Genomic DNA, 18,967 nt, shown 5'->3' on the forward strand with positions numbered 1-18,967 from the left:
TTGGAATGGATAAAGGTTGTAATAGACCCGGGGTCTTAATTTTCTCAACTTTATTTTTTTTGCAAACCAAACATTCCGCCACAAACTTCTGAATATCATATTTAAGGCCATCCCAAAAAATTCCTTCATAACCCTGTGGTAGGTTTTTAAAAATCCTGAATGCCCTCCTAAGGGATATGTGTGAGATTCCCTAAGAATATTTTATTTGAGTTGGGAATTATTACAGAGGTGTAAGCGATCTTTGTACCATAACGAATCATTTTTACAGATAAATGTATCAGAGATACTAGGATGTGTTAGAAAATTATATAATATAGAGCAATGGAACACATAAAATATTGCAGAAATATAAACACAGAAAATGCATAAAACAAGAGAGACACAGATATACGTGGTTCACCCAGTTTGGGCTATGTCCACAGAGAAATAGCCAATCCTTATTTTTATATTATCCAACAAACTTAAGAGATACAACCTACAATAGATCCAATATAACACCCTCTTCGCTCTCAATCTCCTTTCTCTTCCTCACTCAAAATACAGATATACATAGACGCAATACAATTCCCTCATATATAGTGACAGGTTTCCTTCTAGGGAAAAAAATCCTAAATTAAACATAACTTCTACCATTAGATCATCTGCCTAATGAACAACCCAGATTGACTAGAAATTACCTGCGCAGAGGGGCGTACAGTCTTCCTGGGGTATACATCTAGTTGAAACCTTTGAATACAGAAGATAATCAGGCTCCACACCCAACAGGATCTTGATGCAACTTTTGAATGAGTACCCACACTTCTTTGTCATTCTTCTATCCATCCCTTACTTCATTTATCAAATATGGTTGGATAATAGAAATGGCACAAAGCAATATTTCCACATCCTCATCCTTACTTGAGAGTGCATCTAAAACAAAATTTTACTTCCCTTTTTTGTAGATCATTTCAAAGTCATAACTCAACATATTTGTGACCCATTTTTGCTAAACTTCTGAAGATAATCTTCATTCTAAAAAGTATCATGATATTTTTTTACCTTGAAGTGTCTTCCCATTAGGCAAGGTCACCATTTCTTAAGTGCATGTAGTATTGCCAACATTTCCTTCTCATAAATAACTTTGTGTAAATATTTTTGTTTGATTGGATGACTTTTGAAAACAATGGGTCTTTCTTCTTGCATTAAAACAACACCAATTCCATTTCCTGAGGCGTCACATTCCACAATAAAAGGTTTTTGTGAAGTCTGGCGTAGCTAAGACTGGTGCTTGTCACATTACCTCTTTAAGATGTTCAAAGGCCTTCGTTGCTTCTGGAGTCCAAGAAAATGCATCTTTCTTCAGTAATGTTGTTAGAGGTGCCGCTATTCTCCCATAATTCTTAACAAACTTGTGATAATATCCTATCAACCCGAGAAATCCTCACAGATGCTTTATGGATGTGGGGATTTTCCATTCATTTATGGCTTTAATTTCGATAGGGTCTACCTTAGCACCTTCATGAGATACAATATGACCCAAATATTCCACCTCTTGTACTCCAAAGAAAAATTTGCAGGTTTTTGAATATAATTGTTTCTCCTCCAATAGTTTGAGCACTTTATCAACATGTTGAACATGATCCTTCAAAGACTTGTTGTAGATTAGTATATCATCAAAAAATACTAACACAATTTTTCTAAGGAATGGTTTGAAAATGGAATTCTTCAAACCTTTAAATGTACAAGGTGCATTGGTAAGGCCAAAAGGCATAACCAAAAATTCATAATGACCCTCACTAGTTCTAAATGTTGTTTTCAATATCTCTTCAGTCTTCATTTTGATTTGATGATATCCTAAACGAAGGTATAACTTGGTGAAGTAAAATTCTCCATGCAATTCATCCAATAATTCATCAATGATAGGAATGGGGAGTTTATCTTTAATAGTGATCTTGTTGATCTCCCTATGATTCGGACACATGATCAATGATCCATCCTTATTGTGCACCAATACTAATGGAGTAGAGAAATAACTTTGACTAGCTTGAGTTATACCAGCATCTAGCATTTCTGCAACCATACGTTCAATTTCACTCCTTTTGGCATAGGGATATCTGTAAGGCCTGATGTTTGGAGGAACACTTCCTGGAATAAGATGAATAGAATGATCATGATCATGAATAGGTGGGAGGCCTTTGGGAGTCTCAAATACCTTGGAATGATTGTCCAAGGCTTTTTGAAGATCTGGAGAAATAGATGATTCCAATGTGGGAACCTCTAGCGAACATAATTGTGAAATTACAACTCATTGTTATTTCTTTAGAAGCTTTGTCATGCTGTTAAAGCTGATTATATTTCTCGGTTTCCCTGTGATACCCCTTAATTAAACTTCGTTTCCTTCCGAAACACATTTCAAGAAAAGTTCTTGAAAATTAAAAGTTATCGTACCCAAAGATTGTAGCCATTAGACTCCTAGTACAACATCTGCACCACCCATTGGAATGGAAAGCATTGGACTATTCAACACATATTCTCCCATGGATAGCTTGATATTATGGAACTTTCCAGAGAAATTTATGGTTCCTCCATTTGCAAGCATCAGTTGACACTCTGGTACTGAATATAGGAAGAAATTCAATTCCTTGGCTACCTTACAATGAATAAAATTATGGGTACTACCTGAATATATTAACACTGTTACCTTTTTCTTCTTATGTCCTTCTATCTTGATAGTTTGAGGAGTGGTAATTTTGGCCAATGCACTACAAGATATGGTGAGATTCATTTCTTCTTTCTCTGGTGTTTGTTCCTGGTGTGTATCCTCTTCTTTTGATGTCTCTTGTTCCTTTTCTTCCTCCTCTTCACAATCTATGTAAAATAATTTATTCTCAGCACACTTATGACCTTCAGTGTATTTTCTATCACAACTATAACAAAGCCCTTTTACTATTTTTTCTTCCAATTGTTGTGGTGTCAACCTTGTAGGTTTTCTAAGGCTAGGGGTAACAGCACTTCCATATCTGTAGTTGTGGGTGGTAGGCTTCCTTGTTGCCATAATTTTTCTTTCAACTTTTCTTGCCAACCTGAATCCCTTCTCCAATGAATTAGGTTCCCAAAGGCGAACCTCATGTTGAATTTTATCCTTTAAATTCCCTATGAACACATCAATCCTATGCTCCTCTGGAATATCTTTAACCCTTATTTTCAATTTTTGGAAGTCCTCAATGTGCTCCACCATTGAACCCTTTTGTTTGAGATTTATCAATTCGCTAAAAAATGTGTTGCTTTTTGTATCCTCATAATGTGCTATCGTTTCTTCCATAAAAATTTCCCAAGTGAAAATTTGTCTACGAGAGCAAAGCCATCGATACCATACAAACTGATTGGGTTCCAAATATAAAGTTGCAATGCATACCTTTTGTGTTCTTTACACATTATGGAGATTGAAATATTGCTCCATATGTAGTATCCATGTTACGGGATCCTTGCCATCAAACTTCCTCATATCGATATTTGGAACATGGTGGGTCTTCAATCCAATGTTAGAGTCTATGCAATCATGACTAACATTTATTTTGTTCTCATCACGAGTTTCCTTTACTAACCTTTCACCATTAGTAAACATTTCTTGTAGCAACTTTGTCAAATCTATCTTCAAATCTCCCATGTTGCCTTTAAGTTTTTCTTCTATACCATCCATTTTACTTCCATTCCATTCTTTAAACCATCCATCTTCGCTTCAGTTACTTTTTGTGAGAGCGAAATTTGTTGCACTTGGTACCGTAATTATGATATACCATGTTGCATTTCTTCCTCTTCTTCATGTGTCATAGTAGAGATTTCAGGTTTCTTACTAGGTGTTTCCATTTTCTTTCTTCGGGTAATCAATGAATGATAATTATTCTTCACAATGCCCTTTGAATCACTTCAAACTACTTTCTCAAACAAGCCTTATGCAAATTTAAAAAAAACTTCACATTTTTTAATTTTTAATTTTTATTATTTATTTTTTTTCGCTTTGTATGACGTGGATCTTGAAATGCCTATAACTCTCTAATTTCGGATATCCAAGTTTTGAAGTTTCAACCTATGATATCTCTTTGATTCTTCTTTCCAACCTTGCAATTTTGATCGCAATTGGATTCCCGAAGAAAGAGTTATGCCCAATCTCCCGCGATGAACTAATTATAGATTGGTTCAGTAGAGTGAACTTGTACGACATGCCATGTGTCACTGTTTCTACCTTAGGTTCTGAAAACAATACCAAAAAAACTAAATTCCGTCTTCTTTCTGTCACCTTTTACGAACTTTGAATCAGATGCTCAGAGAGAAAGTTATGACAATTTTCCCAAGGTGACCTGTTTGATATCCAATTCGAGAGCCTACAAAACCCTAACTTCCTCAATTCCTATCTCCATAAATATAGCAGATAAGATCTGAAATTTGGTCACCTGGTTCATCACGATTTTATCTCAAATGGGTTTTAATTTTAGCTTCTGAAGCTTACTAGAAAAAAAGTTATAGCGAATATTCCAAGATGATCTGTTTGAAGCAGCGAAACCCTAAAATCCAAAGCTTTGATACCAATTATTATGAAACCAGCTCACAAAATAGAAGAAAGGTATAGATCAACGACTTAAAATGTAGCCTCTTCGAGGGGGAAACCTCCTTTAAATTATACAAATTAACAATTATTGGATGATACAAATGACAAGACCTCCTTTCTAAATATAGGAGTCTAAGGGGTCATAATATAATCAGAGTTGACATAACAATAATAATGTAAGGGAACAACAATAACAATAGTGGGCTTCTATGGGGAACAATAATAACAATATGGGGACAACATGGGCACAAAAATAACAATAAGTGGTAAAATGACAATAATAATAAGGAAATACACTAGTATTATAGGGACCTAACATGATGAAATCTTGCTACAAATATGTCTTCCTCTAACGCAAGCAACTGTGCCATTCTTTCCTCCATTATGTCAGGGTCAGCCATGTTTGTAAAGGCTATAATTCTTATGTTGGGCACACTCCATGCGCATCACAACTTCTTTCCCATAAACCAACCTGCAAGGTTTCTAGCTTGTCAACTTCTTGCATGTGGTTCTATATGCCCATAACACCACTGGAATTATCAGATCCCAATCATCTCTCTTCACATTACACACTTTGGTCAGTGCATTTTCCAAAATCTTGTTAAAATATTCGACTGTGCCATTTTCCTAAGGGTGATATGGGGTGCTCTTTTGATGATACACCTCGAATTATTCAGTCAATGCCTCAATGGTATGATTAAGGAAATGTGATCCTTGGTAACTCATCAAGACCTTTGGACACCCAAATCTGGACAAAATATACTAAAAAATGAACTTCGCAGTAGTTTCTACAGTGCAATCCCTTACTCCTTGTGCCTCATCCCACCTTATCAAATAATTAGTTGCTATGATTATATACGTCAAACCAATTTTCTTCCCAGGTGGGTTGATAGGTCCAACAAAATCAATGACCCATTTTTCAAAGGCCTGCAATGTTACCTATGACGTTAATGGAACTTCATATCTTCTTGATGGATTTCCATTTTTCTGACATACATCATATGCTTGATAATACTCCTTTGCATCCTTTTGTAGTGTGTGCCACCATAATCCTGCTCTTAAAACCTTCTCCATAGTAGCCTTCCCTGCATAATGTCCACCAACTACGCCTCCATGATATTCTTTCAAAACAGTCTGTCTTTCATGTTCGGGGACATACCTCCACAGTATTTCATATAATCTCATATTATACAAATGTCCTGCTATTAATGAAAAATCAGTTGGTCTTACCACCAACTCCTTCTTCTACTGTGTAGTGTATTCTACAGGGGCCATTCCTGTAGCTAAAAATTGAATAATATCTGCAAAGTGATCATCTGCAATCTTGATTGCAAACAATTGTGCGTTGGGAAGATTATCTTCCATGTTTGTTGGTTCTTCTCATGTTTCCAACCTTGATAGATGATCAAGCCTAACATTCAACCTTCCTGGTTTAACAATAAATTCAAAATCATAGTCCTGAAATATCAACTACCATCTACACATTTTCCCTCCTAGGATAGGTTTATTCACCATATATTTCAATGTAGAATGATCTATGAACATCTTAAAATGTGATCCCAACAAATAATGTCTGAATTTCTACAATGCAAATACCATGCCTAAGCATTCTCTTTCTGTGTTTTGGGCATGGAATCCCCCCCACAACATGTTTTGGGGCTCAAAGCCTAAGTTTTGGTCAAAGGTTTTGTAAAGACTCCACGAATTGTGGGCGCAGAGCGCGAAGTATAAGTTGAGTCATAGGGTTGTCCGCCCTAAAGTATTATAATATAATGTAAAGTCATGTCAGCCTACCCATGGTCCGTGGACCATGGGATTGTATAAATAGAGTGAGGTTCTAAGTTGTAAAGATAGCTAAGGAGGAAATTAGAGAGAAGAATATGAATGGTTCAGGCATAGAGTATGAGTCTAAGTGTATTGGGTCGTATTAGTAGGAAGAGGCTCTGCAACTAAGTGCGTAGAGGCCTAGTAGAGTCTACAGCTGAGTGCACGGACCCCTGCAGCTGAGTGTGCATGGCAGTGTCGAGTCTGTAATCTGGATCAAAGAATAATAAAGATAAGTTGATTCCTATTTCTGTGTATTTGTTGTGCATTTCCTTCTTTATGTTTATACTGTTTTATTTATCGTGCACACTGATATAATTGCTAAATATACTGTAATAATCATTAGTATTACATAAGCAAGTTACGTAATCGGGTAATAACAGATTAAATAGCAAGGAACTTGGGTATTATACAGGTTGCGCCCCGAGTAGGGCTGCATGGAAGCAACACCACATGTTGTGAAGGGATAGTAAGTGCGCGTAGTGACGTGTGTGCAGGCTCAAACCACAGACCTCCAGAAGCTCATCAGACATCCCCAGGGTGTAGAAACCTGGTTCTAACACCCTCCCATACTACTTTGAGTGAGACCTCAGCCCGCTCTATGCGGACTGTTGCCAAAAGGGCCAGCAGTACTAGGATTTTCTTGGCTAAATCACCTTTGAACCTGGGTTAAACGCATACAAGCCAAAAAATGGTTCTGTTGCCGGGACCGGGATCTACATAAGGGATGTCTGATGTCGTGCCACTGGAATCCAACAATGAAAGAAATTGAAGATTGGTTGGACAAGAAGATTCATGAGTTCGCGATGCAAGAAAAAAGAAATCTGTGAGTATCTAAAGAACAATGGTTAGAGTGTTACTTGTATATCGAAATCCACAAAATTTTCTTTGCATCCTTTCCTTCTGAGTTGTACGAGTGGATCACGAAGTTAGCAGACAGCCAAGGAAGGTGTAGGCTCGACAAACCAATAGTGTGGACTCCGGAATTAGTGCGCAGACTAGAAGGGTTAGGGGAGAAGATCACACGAGCTGTGGACCATTAGATCAACTGAATAATAGAAGGATTTATCACTGAGTTCACGGTAGACATGATCGTCAGTTACAGTGAGGTGGAGCAACGTTTCCTTAAGGGACCGCGAGGTAAGTATATTAAAGCTTTGAACACTTGGATTAAGATGCTACTGCGTGAAAAGCGGGTTATGCGAATAAATTAATGTTTGGGACTATGAAAAGTGGGATGATCTACATAAGCAGAAGTAGTGAAGATTTGGAAACCAGTCTCTTAATTTCACCCTCGTGGGAAAGCAAGAAAGTGCTCGTGAAAGGTTCTCCGAGAAGCACGATCAGTCTGATAAGGCATCATATTCCGCATTTACCACCTCCACCCACACTGCCAACCATCTCACCCTCCTCACCTCCATATCCACCAACCCCACCTCCGCCACCACCATAGTTCAGTATGGCGAGTGCGATCAAACTACCAGTATTTAGAGGAGGAGGGAATGAAGATCCAAACCAATTTTGGTTCATTGTAAGAGTAGTATGGGAAGCACAAGGCATCATGGATGACAATATCAAAAAGGCTACGATGGTGAGAGCATTGCAGGATCGTGCATTAACATGGTATATCAAGCATTCTAATGACCACCCAAACACAAGAATCACAGAGATCCAGGCCGTGCTGAACAGGGAATTTAGTAGGCCAAAATCAGAAACACAATCAATCATCAGGTTTATGGAGATCATTATTCTCCCAGGCAAGACCCCCTGGGATCTATACCAAAGGCTAAATAGTACGATTCACAAAGCTAATATGACATTGATAGAGATAGCATCACGCATGGTTTGTGGCATCACTTATGCCACACTTAAGGATGGTGCTGCCACAACAAAGACTTTCCATCCAAGCTAAAGCATTGGAGATGGCTGTTGTTGGGAAAAGTATCCAATACGGAATGACCCTATCCCACTCTAAGGGTGATATTTCCTTAGCAACAATCAAAGCAAAGCTATCCAAGATTACTTCTTTATGAGATGTAAAAGAGGGGAGAAAGAGATCCACTAACCGATGTCTTTCGCTAATGATTGATCCAATCTTCTCTCTTTGCTGCTTGCCCCCAGCTCCTTGCTCTTTCACTGGCCCAGCTACACCAAGATCCTGCAAAATGGCAAGAGAGGGAAACTACAAGAAGCATACATTCATAATTGATTCAAGGATTAGACTAAATCAAATACACAAGTATAACAATACACCATTGAGACACATGCATATAGAAGAACCTCAAATTCTTTATTAATGGAAGAAGTAAGGTTCAGGAAGTGATACAACCATAAGAGGCCCAATCCAGCATCACCCTCCCAACAGAGAGAAATCTCCTCTTCACCTCCTTCAAAGCAAATCACCCAATAGTTCTAAACTCAAACCAACAGCAATTCTTTACATTCACAAGATTCCAGCCTCCCTAGACCTCATGAGAGAGATCTATATATAGGAGTTTTGGAGAAAGGATGAGTCAGCTTGAGGCTGGCATGAAGCTGACTAGTGTCCTCTCCCACTTAAGTTCTTAAGTCCACTTGGAGGTTCTTGCTTCCACTTGGAGATTTGGAACCTCTTACTCATCACCAGTCGAATTCCCTGATCCAAGTGTCATTTTGGAAGCTTCCTGGGCGTTGACACCTTGAGGAATGACTCTGCCACATGTCCAAACTCGCCCAGCGCAGGTAGCCTTCTTTGGAGTTGACATTCAACGCAGGCAGACAGTGGAGCAGTTGACATTCAGCGCAGATGCTCAGTGGAGCAGTTGACATGATCCAGAATTGCCTTGTTTTTGAGTGTTTTCAGGTGGAGAACTTTTGTTGAGTGCTATGGTTTGCTGGCCTTGTTCCTCTAGGGGTAGGAACAACATGTTTAGGGACTTTGGATCCCTTAGATTATGGACATTTCATGCTTCATGCTGTAAGGCACAAAAATGTCTATAACAGTTGCCCCCTAAAGTATGAGGTCGTTTATCGGGTGAAATGCTTTATCAGGAGGATCCGAAGTTCATTCAATCGCTGAGAGGTGACCTGTAATAAGATACAATACAATACATTATTTTTCATACTGCTTTCATGATCTAGCTGAGGCGGGCATTCCCATGCTCAGCTTTATAAATACATTTTTCTGTACATAGAACAGACAATCGTCTGATGGTAGACTGATAATTCTCTGTGGAAATTATCATCCTTTGAGTAGGATGATCATCTGCTGCACATGTCAATGTCTTTATTTCCTGAATATATATCGCAGCCCGGATAGATGAAACTAGATCCGGGGTCTTCAAACTCGTCCGATCTTCACTCTAAGTACAAGTCGATCCATGTGAGAATTTCTTGGAGTCGAACATGGAAAGACATCCCTTGATTACCAGTCAATGATGTAAATTGTTAACAAGCGCGAGAGGAATCACCGATAATGATGATGACCCTCAAGGTAAGGCAGTACAATTCACGTGGTGTGAATAAAGGACTTGGCGTCGAACACCACGCAAAATCTTTCGGTCGAAGGTCATTGATGTATACCTGTCGCCGGAAGTGAGAAACTTGCCATTGAGGCATGCAAGTTTCAAAGTACTGAGGGGGTTGTTCCTAGATCAACTTCTTGGATAATGAGTTGAAGTCGACAAGAAGCGATCCGTCAAAGGAGGGCCTTAATGAATCCCACATCAGTGACACGGAACGGAGCTAATGATTGTGATGAGGGTGAAAACGATCTGTGAAATATGATTCAGGGTGGCGGTCATGAAAGGATGAAAGATGATGTATGGTAGTGGATGGGACACGGTTGACTCTTTCTAAACAACATCTCTTGAACATATAACGACACTGATGCGATGGATCGGTAGCATTACCCCAAATGTGGATGGTTTGGCGAGACCATGGTGATGAGACCGGTGAATGAAACAACCCAACCCGATGTGGTACGGAGGAAAAGTGTCATGTTCAAGAGCGACTTGCTACCATTAAAGCTTTGAGGTTCTCCCAATTTTTCCCCAGTCATTTCTGACCAGTACCTCTTTATTTTTGTCAAGCTTGAGGAGGATAACATATGCTTGTTCTATAACCTGCCCTTCGGGCAAGCCCATCGCTATGTTTTAACGAGCCTAGCGATAGGGAAACTCGTTCTCGTCTAAAGACAAGTTTTGTCGCTATTTAATCATTTTAACGAGTCTAACGACAAGGAAAACTCGGTCCTTTTCATTTTTAGAGAGTCTGAAAAGGTACATAAAGTCAACTCCAAAATTCCTTTTTCGTCATCTAATCCCTTAAGTCCGAAAAAGTATAAAATAATACAAAAGGGATGAGTTTTCGATATCTTTAACGAGCCGAACAAAACAAGCGCTCGATCTTTTTGTGCAATAATCCCTTAGGTCCAAAAAGATTAAAATCTAGAGGAGGGATAGCTCTTCCGGTCCTTTAACGAGCTGGAAGGCCAAAACTCAGCAATCTTTTCATATTTTACGAGTCAGTTGAAAAGAGCTCAAAGAAGACTCGTCTTTTGAGGAACGAGTGATAAACAGGGATAGCAACTGATTCCAGGTACAGGTTGGAATTTTCCAATCACGGCAGTGTCACAAGGATGGCTAGGTGAAATCACTCTTCGCAGCTGTTCCTCAAAATGGGTAAACAATCATATGTTGGTGAACGATCGACCAAATGAAAGTGGAGGTGGCAGGTGCAAACACGACCAAGGCTTTTTATGGCTGATAAATTTACGATCACAGTGGTTATTCACCGGGATAGGTTCATTTTTTATTTAAAAATGAGCTTAAACTCTGGAGGAAACATTGCTCACTGCTTATATTTATTTTTTAACGAGCATGAAGACCGCGTTAAAACTGCTCGGATCTTGCGTTTATTTTTTAACGAGCATGAACTTTATGCTAAAACTGCTCAATTATACCAGTCATAAGATAAAAAACGTCCCCACAAGATTATATTTTTTATGGAGCTTCATCTCACCAAACTTTGCTCCGCTCCTTTCTTTATGCAAGTTCGGAAACGGCTAATCCAAAAAACAGATAAATAACCGCTCTTTGCTTGCACTCCAAAAGGGTTGCATGCCCCCAGGTATAAAATACAATTTCAAGGTTTCCCTTCCTCCTTCTCACCTCTGCTTTTCTTTGGGTGTTCACAGCTACTTGTCGTCTTGCTAGTCCAATTTTAACGATACTTGTCTTCTCGTCAGCCCAACTTTTAACAGATTTTTCGCAAGATCGCAAGAGAACAGCTACTTGCGACAAGAGAAGAACACTACTCAAAGACAAAACATTTGTATTATTAAGGGAGGCTTACCTCTTTCTGGTTACCCAAAGATTGTCTTGTTATTCTTTCAACAAAACACTTCCTCGACAATGTCTACCGAAATAGACAAGGGTGAATGACCTTTGTCAAACACGTAACTTTGACAAAAGAATCTTATTCTAGAACAACCCCTCTTCCATCCACGGACGGGGTACGAACTAGTCATATTCTCTCGCGGAAATTCTGCCTTATACCCAAAGTTCTCTCTGCCCAATGCAGACCAGGATGCATGCCCCCTGGGTTCCAGTCCCATCTTTCCGAATCACTCGCACTCATCGGGAAGAAGGACTGGGGGTGGAGACATTTCTTGATTGAATAGACCATTCAGGGTTGGTATGTGACTATTTGCGATGCGTGATCCTGGAAATGAAAGTTGGTCTACGAGCTTGACCATTCTTCCTTCGTGTGGAAAACACATTACTCTAAAGAGTGAGGAGACTATTGCTCCCATGCAATATATATAGTCTCGTCCAAGGAGTAGGTTATAATCCAAGGGTCCTTGAACGACCATCACGTTCATTTGAACGGCCTTCCCTTTCAATGTAATGGGCACATTGGGGAGGATCCCTAATGGTCGACTGGTTCCTTCCGAGAGATTTCTTATCTCAGGAAAAAGCGCCGGGGAACCCAGTTCTTTCCAAGAAACAGAGGAAAGGATACTCACAGACGCCCCTTCATCAATGATAGTGCCAGCCATTACCATTCTGTATATTTGGACTATAATTCTGAATGGTATACTGGCTGGCAACCGGGGTCTGCCTAGTTGGTTCCAATCAAAGGACACAACCAGGTTGCTTGGTGGTGGGACCGAATACACGGCCGGATATGACCCTTACGATGTTCCTTCCTGCGATAAAGGAATGGGTGCATTGCCCTGACGCTCGTCAGAGTCTGTGTTGATGAAAAGAATCTGGATGGTGTCATCCTTATTCTCTTCAGTGAGGGTGTCATTTGAAGATGAATCTTCAGTGACGGTGTCATTTGAAGATGAAGCTTCTGAAGGGAGAACCGGGTCAACTGCTGTTTCGACCTTTGGACTTTCGTCCGGTCTGGATTCAGTAGGTTCATTTTCAATGACTGACGCTTCAGCTGACCACTTGAGTGGGCCAGCTGTATTCTCAACCAACGAAGGACTTGGCACGAGTTTTTTGTATCCAGGAGGAAGTCTCAACGGTGAAACCGGACGATCTTCCAAAACTCTCTTCGCTTCGTCTAAGAAGGGACAACGGTGGATGGCGTGATCGCCTTCACACAGTCTGCAGGGGGATCTTGCTCCCCCTCTTTGTCTTGAACCTTCACTTTCGCTGGTTGACGGTAAGCATTCAACATGGCTATGAGAGGTTGATGCTCCCGAATTGTGCAAACGAGGGGACCAGTCCCTTAGTATCCGGGGAATACAGGGACAATCTCTATGGAAGTGGTCTCCTCTACATATGACACATGGCGATTTAGGCCCGGTCTGTGCTGTGTGTGGATTTTTGTCAGATGTCTTTTGCTTGCCCCCAGTCGCCTTAGGTTCCTTCTTCTTCTTCTTCTCTCTCTTCTTTTTCTCCTTCTTCTCCATGGGAGCTTGGCTTTTGCCGGCTCTACCTTGCGAAGATGAAGGATTGGAGGAAGAGTTATAGGAACAAGAAGGCTGGTGGGCAGCTCTAGACTGATCTAACTGTTGACTCGACTGTTCAGGAACCATGGTGTTCTGAACTACATTGGTTGAGAATAGCCAGATTGGCAGGCCAATTGTCAGTCGTGGAAGTGACAATGTGGCCATGTGGGGCGCACCAACTTCTCCCCAAGAGGAGAAAGGACTAGGATTTCCATCATGGGGAATTCCTTGGTTGGTGTGTTCCATGTTCTCAACCTACAGATCAACGCAGGAATAGGAGGTGATTATGTTCCGTTCTAAAATAAATTTTATAACGACGCTTTAGACACAACTTGCTTTTTCACTTTTTAAGAGTCGAGAAAAAGCTAAAGATGACTCTAGTCTCCTTCGATGTTTTAACGAGCCCGAAGTGACAAATTCTCGGATGGACTTTTTCAGTTATAGAGTTTGAAAAAGGCCAAAAGAAACTACTCTGGAGTTCTAGGCAGAGGGTGCGCCAAACTTTTCGCAAAACCACAGAATACGTTTTACGGTACGGGTGGTCGATCTTCGTGAATGCTGTGTTCACTGCATTGCGATCAGTAGGGCGGCCGACACAGCTTCCTATGGATAAAGGCTTTGTTCCTATAGGGGTCTCCCAATATATACGCGACGGTACGTGGGAGCACAAGTCCGTATTGATACTTATCACTTCACCGTGGAGGAATCACCCAACCACTCAACGCTAAGATATCACGTTTAACGACGCCGGAACACGTCTCTAGCTTAGACCTCTATGTGTTTACGTTATGTTTCAAAGCGTTGTTATGTAAATTCAATTTATTTTAGGTTGATCTTGTTTAGCAGTTTGCCTTTATGGATCACCACAAGATGTATGGTACAACTCCTAAATGCAGTCTAAAGATGAGAAGCAAGCTTTTTCAATCTTTTCAACTTATGAAAATCTTAACTACTGAGGGAAAAGAAAGACATCATCTTTTCACACAGATCATAGAGCACACACTAATGCACTTTTTCCTAAATCGACATGCAAGCTGTCAAAATGCACATGCACAATGCAGGTATTTCTTTTCTCTTTCTTAATGTTGATGTACTACAAAAAGAAAGCTGTTGTATAACTTTGAATTCAATTTCAAGTGAAAGCAAACAAGCTTTTGTCCAAAATCAAAAGACACCTTAAGATTTACTTGTTTCAACACTAGAAATACATAAATTCAAACCATATGATGAAAGCAAAAGCTCAATCGGCTATGAACAGCAAACAAACTAACTCTTAAGATCAGAACGACACTTATCACAGGTCTAGATCTAAGAGGCCACAGCAAGACTAGTTCACTTTCGTTATGGGAAACTGCAAATGATGTAAGAAATACACAAAGAACAAATACAGTTTCTTTATACAACCGAGGCGGAATAGTGGCAAAGAAAGGTGGTTTCAGATAGGTACATTGACTGATAACAGGCTACAAAAACAGGGATGAAAATAGGGCAACAGAAAGCAGAGAACCCCAGTTGCACAAGGCCTAACTGGTTCAGCGCAGGTAGAACACTGTTAGTTTGACATTCAGCATAGGTAGCCCCTTCGGGACCTGCGTTGAAATGCAGACTGCCTTCACAATGCCTGCAATGAAGGAGAAACTCTCGTTTCTCTTGGTTCCGGGTCACAGATTGCTCAAAAATCAACAGTTTTTGGCCAAATCAAAGCTACCAATCAAGTACACACTAAAGGATGATTCAAAGGAGGATGAAAAGCTATCACTAAGAGCTGTTCAGAGTCCTTGTGGATCAGCTCTTCAAATCATAAACATGCCCAGAAACTGAGCTAGAGTAGCTGCCCTCTACTTTGCATTTGAAAGATCCAAATGCAGCTCGATTCGGTACTCCCTGTGTTTAGGAAATGAATAGCAAAAACACAAACAACTAACAAGATACGATCCCCAGCGGATTCGCCAATTTGTTGTTGGGAAAAGTATCCAATACGGAATGACCCTATCCCACTCTAAGGGTGATAGTTCCTTAGCAACAATCAAAGCAAAGCTATCCAAGATTACTTCTTTATGAGATGTAAAAGAGGGGAGAAAGAGATCCACTAACCGATGTCTTTCGCTAATGATTGATCCAATCTTCTCTCTTTGCTGCTTGCCCCCAGCTCCTTGCTCTTTCACTGGCCCAGCTACACCAAGATCCTGCAAAATGGCAAGAGAGGGAAACTACAAGAAGCATGCATTCATAATTGATTCAAGGATTAGACTAAATCAAATACACAAGTATAACAATACACCATTGAGACACATGCATATAGAAGAACCTCAAATGCTTTATTAATGGAAGACGTAAGGTTCAGGAAGTGATACAACCATAAGAGGCCCAATCCAGCATCACCTTCCCAGCAGAGAGAAATCTCCTCTTCACCTCCTTCAAAGCAAATCACCCAATATTTCTAAACTCAAACCAACAGCAATTCTTTACATTCATAAGATTCCAGCCTCCCTAGACCTCATGAGAGAGATCTATATATAGGAGTTTTGGAGAAAGGATGAGTCAGCTTGAGGCTGGCATGAAGCTGACTAGTGTCCTCTCCCACTTCAGTTCTTAAGTCCACTTGGAGGTTCTTGCTTCCACTTGGAGATTTGGAACCTCTTACTCATCACCAGTCGAATTCCCTGATCCAAGTGTCATTTTGGAAGCTTCCTGGGCGTTGACACCTTGAGGAATGACTCTGCCACATGTCCAAACTCGCCCAGCGCAGGTAGCCTTCTTTGGAGTTGACATTCAACGCAGGCAGACAGTGGAGCAGTTGACATTCAGCGCAGATGCTCAGTGGAGCAGTTGACATGATCCAGAATTGCCTTGTTTTTGAGTGTTTTCAGGTGGAGAACTTTTGTTGAGTGCTGTGGTTTGCTGGCCTTGTTCCTCTAGGGGTAGGAACAACATGTTTAGGGACTTTGGATCCCTTAGATTATGGACATTTCATGCTTCATGCTGTAAGGCACAAAAATGTCTATAACAATGGCAATGAGATTACATGAAACCCCTATACAAGACCCTGGGTTGGGAGTCCGACAAATCCACGTGCAACTGCAGAATCTATGTTTGGAAATGCAAAGTTTGAAATAGGATAGGACACCTCGGTCAGAGGCACGCGAGGAAGTATGGTGCATAAAATGCAAAGGCCAAGGGCACGACAAGGACCGCTGTCTAGTGTTCGCGAACTACTTGGCAGGAGGAGGGTTGATGCCGTTAATACCTGAGGTACAGGAAGGGCCAAGCGTAGCGTCTGCATTATGGTGCACGATCTGTTAGATAGGAGGAAAACACACTACAAATAATTGTCATCTATTGCAGAAGTATACTCAGACGTCCCAGTAATTGTTTTGTAATTTCTATAGGTCGATAGGCCATGATGAATGCACCTGCCAAAGCTACGAACTAATGATGGGTCAGAATCCTACCTATAGGGTGCAGGCCAAAACGTGATCCCTTGACCCAAATGCAGGGATGGCACGGGGTGGATTTCAGAGAGACGGTCAAGGTCGAGCTAGAATGGGACCAGGAAGGGGTCGCGGACAACTAATTTGTACAATTGCGGAGGGCCAGGGCACTATACCATAATTCTACAAAACTGACAAGGACATCGTGTTGGTATTGTACTCAATTTGATCATGACGTAGAAGACTTCCCTTCATTGATATCGAGGATGTGCAAAAACGAGGTACTCCATCCCCCTTTGGCTCAGAATTTACATATGATGAGGTCTGAGCCATGCGAAGAAGACCCAAATGTAAACATGATGCTCAGGAGCGGTATGACCACAGGAGATGATAAGGGGAAGAAGCCAGAAGAAAGTGCGTGGGTTCGCAAGGCTCCTACAAAGGAACCCAAATTTGATTTAGAATGCGCGAAGGAGACATTCATGGAAGCTACGAAGAGCTTCATGGAGGCCTCCACTTCAGGTAGTAAGGGTCAACTTGAACCAGGGATGGATCCTTCAATGCTCACTACCTTTCTGGAGATATGCATGAAACTGATGCACGACAGCAAGGAAATCAAAGGACTACAGGAACTTATCGCTAGGTACGCGGGGTCAGGAGAACCGCACGTGGTCCGAAAACTTGGAAAGCATGCATTGCGAACACGAAGGGAAATGAGGTTGACTGCGCAAATCGACGAGTATGAAATGGATCAGGTAATCCTGGATCTGGGTTCAAACATGAATGTACTACCAAAGAAAACATGGGAATGCATGGGTAGACCCACATTACAATGGTCCCCTATCTAATTACGAATGGTGAACCAACAGAAGATTTTGCCCATGGGAAGATTGCAAGGGGTAACATTTGATATTGAAGGTGCGAGTGCGTAGGCAAATTTTGAAGTGATAGAGATTGTCGATGATAGTAATCCATATCCCACGCTACTAGGAATAGACTCGGCCACTGATATGAACGGAGTCATAAATCTGAATAAGCACAAAATGATCTTTGAGAAAAAGTCACTACGTGTAGTAGTACCGCTAGATCCAGCCGAAGGAGCGCGATACACTGAACCGGTGTGCGACAATGATAATGATGATGATATCAATTGTATTTACAAGATAAAGACATGAGAAGAGGAGTGGGTGAATGTAACAGTATATGGATAGATTTCATGGGAGCACAAAAGCTCCTACACTTCGGATTCAGACGAAGAGATAGAGCAATGGCAGAATTGGCTGCATGAAGTAACAACGCTTAATTGCAACATGATGACTAGATCACTACGTTGCATGACAATAGAGGCAAGGGAGCTATCGACATATGATGGATTGTCAGTGGTGGATGAATTCCTAAGAAAAAATGAAAGCGCAGTACCAGAACAACAACGACTCGTTGCTCTGAAATGGGCGCTGCACGCAACACCAACACAATGGTGGGGTACACATCAAGGAAATTTTGAGGACACGCGATTGCAGAAGAATGATGCACCTAAGATTTGGGAAACCAAAAATATGGCTAGTAGACAAATATGACAAACGAGATGATCCATGCACGCACCTCGTGAAATGGACCAAGGTCTACGGGGAAGAGCCACAGCCTGAATGGGTATATTTATTCTACCATACCCTGGATGTCATACCTATGAATTGGTATATTGAGACAAAGCTCTACCATGGTATGGGCGAATGGGACGTCTTACACGAGGGATATTTGTTAATGTTCACATTTGAAGATCGTTGGTCGGATACTGTTGACGATGCGCTACAAGCAGTAAAATCCACTATCTTCAAAATGCCACAGGAGCCAATGGGAGTACTTCAGCTAGAATGGGCGAGACAGTTAAGCAGCACACTGGAGTGTTATAACGTAAATTTTGAAGAGAATGATGAGGGCCCATGAAACATTAACATTTCAGAAATGGAAGGCTCTCGTGAGATTCACGGACCATCACTTGAAGACCCCAACATCACTGCACCGCTAAAAACGAAGCAGGTCAACATTGGAATGGAGGCAGGGCCAAAGTATGCAATGCTTGGGGACTATTGGGATGATGTGACAGTCGATAAGGTCACTGAGTTACTCCACAAATACCAAGACTTGTTCCCGACCAAAATTACAGACTTAAAAGGGATCGTT

This window comes from Pinus tabuliformis, chromosome 7 (assembly GCF_031772625.1).
Source record: "Pinus tabuliformis cultivar Carrire ecotype Pingquan chromosome 7, CPIR1, whole genome shotgun sequence".
NCBI lineage: Eukaryota > Viridiplantae > Streptophyta > Pinopsida > Pinales > Pinaceae > Pinus > Pinus tabuliformis.